The sequence below is a fragment of the Microtus oregoni genome, unplaced genomic scaffold (assembly GCF_018167655.1).
Source record: "Microtus oregoni isolate MIOR12 unplaced genomic scaffold, Mior012 000079F_ref0000094, whole genome shotgun sequence".
Taxonomy (NCBI): Eukaryota; Metazoa; Chordata; class Mammalia; order Rodentia; family Cricetidae; genus Microtus; species Microtus oregoni.
The window spans coordinates 1,523,377-1,526,110 of NW_024544537.1; the positions used below are offsets into that span (position 1 = coordinate 1,523,377).

The 2,734-nt window shown below is 42.0% G+C and overlaps 1 pseudogene; it reads right to left on the reverse strand.

Moving 5' to 3' along the window:
- Positions 1–1,284: 1,284 nt before the first annotated feature.
- Positions 1,285–2,411, reverse strand: LOC121441594 (annotated as a pseudogene).
- Positions 2,412–2,734: the final 323 nt, after the last annotated feature.

A 2,734-nucleotide genomic window follows, 5' to 3' on the forward strand; every position in this document is an offset into this window, starting at 1 on the left:
CAATAGATGAAACAGAAGAAAATGACCTAAAAAATAACTTTAGGAGAATGTTTGAGGCCCTTAAATGGGAAATGAAAAATTCCCTCAAAGAAATGGAGGAAAAGACAAACAAAAAATTGGAAGAAATCAACAAACCCCTTAAAGAAAACGAAGAAAAAGCAATGAAACATATAAAAGAAACTGTTAAAGACTTGAAAACTGAAGTAGAGACAATAAAGAAAACACAAACTGAGGGAAATCTGAAAATGGAAAATATGGGAAAATGATCAGGAACCATAAAGGCAAGCATAAAAAAACAGAATACAGAGATGGAAGAGAGAAGCTTAAGCATTGAAGATACAATAGAAGAATAGAGGGAACAGAGTCATCAGTCAAAGAAAACATTAAATCTAGTAAAAGCTTAACACAAAATATCCAGGAAATATGGGACACCATGAAAAGACCAAACCTAAGAATAATAGGGATATATTTTCTGTGCAAATTAAAAGCACAGAAAATATATCCAACAAAATCATAGAAGAAACCTTTCTCAATCTAAAGAAAGATATGCATATGAAGATACAAGAAGCTTACAGAACACCAAATAGACTGGACCAAAAAAATGTTCCCTTGCCATACAATAATCAAAACACTAAACATACAGAGTAAAGAAAGAATATTAAGGTCTGCAAAGGAAAAAAGGTCAAGTAACTTATAATGGCAGCTCTATCAGAATTACAACTAACTTCTCAATGGAAGCAATGAAAGCCAGAAGGTCCTGGTCAACTATTATGCTAGCCCTGATTGCTATACCCAGCAATACTTTCATTCACCGTAGATAGACAAAAGCAACCATTCCAGAAATGTCATTGTTGTTTTTTTTAAAATTTAAGACCTTTATTAACAGGTGCTTGCAGTTTGTTGACTTTTTTTTGAAAAAATCAAGTTGTATACTTTTTATTACAAATTAAAAATGAAGTTCTTAAAAATCTTAACTTGACCAGATATGAAACAATTTAAAAACCATTATAGGTGTATTGATGAAAACCAGACCTTTTTTTATAAAAAAAAAAAAAAAACCAAATTTGACATTACCAAAAAGAGACATCTTTAGGTAAAAATAATAAAAAACCCATGCTGCATAGATAATGCAGATAGTTCTAGCATATCTGGTCAACGGGCAGAAAGCAAGCACGTAAGGTCTTCAGCTCCAGTCTTTGTTCATTTCTTATTGCTGGAATTTCATATTTATTTCTTCTTGTTGGATGACCAAACCGGATGATGGTAGAGATGGTAAGCCGGCATTTACTCTGCCCAGCCCTGCTCAGCCTCAGGAGCGGACAAATTCTCAGCTGGTGGATCGGCTGCTTTTGTCTCTTTGCCGTCTTGTGGTTTAGGGTTCTCTGGGCGTCTGCATCAGTAATTGAAGTTGCGGCGATACCAACGTTGAGGTGGCTGCTGACCTTGGGTCTCGTCTCCTTGATTTTCTTTGTCTTCTTCATTGCCGTCCTCTCTAGGCTGTCTTTGGCGAGGAGGGCCCCTGCGAAATCGTGGTCTCTAACCCCGATACATTTTCTGTCTCACTGGTCTACCTTGCTCTCCTGCACCCTGGTTGTCAGCACCCTCCATCGCTTCTCCTTGCACAGGAGGGTTGGAATACTGTGGTCAACAAACAGTAAGGTGGGAACCTTCGCCTGAGATAGGGCCGGTGTTGTTGGGCTTGGCCTTCAGGAGCGCTTTCGGATCCCTCGTTCTTTTCTCCACTCTCACTATTCTGGTAATTCTGCTGGTAATTACATGGAGGACCCCTACGACGTGGGTAGTGTCTATAATGGTTACCGTCTGCTGCGTATTTACTGCCTTGAACTGGAACTCCACCAGGGCCTGTAACATTTGCTGCCTCCGCACCCTTTTCTCCTTCAACAACATCAAACTCCACAATCTCTCCATCTCCTACACTGCGAAGGTATTTCCTGGGCGATTTTTTGTCTTTATGTCCTGGGGTTATTTGTCTTTATGGCAGTCTGGTGTACAAATACGTCTTCCTTGGTGTCATTCCTGTTGATGAAACCGTATCCGATCCTTACATTGAACCATTTTACTGTTCCCAAAACCTTCCTTGCGATGATCAGTTCCCCACCAGTGAGGCTGCCTGGGCCGCCACTCCCTGCACTGCTGCTGTAGAGTAGGACTCGGTGTGGCAGCGCTGAGGGAGGCAGCAGGATGGGGGGTGGGGGAGTGGGGGGAGGTGGGGGGTGGGACACGGCAGGCGGCTGCTGGGTCTCGGCCTTGCTGCTCATGGTTGCTGTGGTGGTGACTGGGCCAGCGGCAAACAGCTGCGGCTCCTCCCGGGGTGTGATGGTGACTAGGCCAGGGATGGTGGTGGGGCTCTCAGGGCTCTCTGGGGTCCGCTCTCGGCTCCTGCTACCCATCAAACTATGTCATTGGTTCTTTAACCAGAAATAAGTGAAAAGACGAGTAGTTTCTTATTTCCTCCTAAATGAGTACATCTGTCTAGAGACTGTATGTGAACATGGGAACTAAAGCTACAGTCCATATATTATTTCCTTCTAACGAACATATTTGGAACTGGATCTCTAGATTTTTGTGAAAAAAAATGGGTTGTATGTATTCCCTAATTTTAGCCCATCTCCTAAGTAATGTGAGGGTTGTCTTTTCAGAGAGAGTAATAATGCAGTATCATGCATGGCTCACTAAGGGATTAAGGAAAGCTGTTACCTCCTATCCCCCTCCT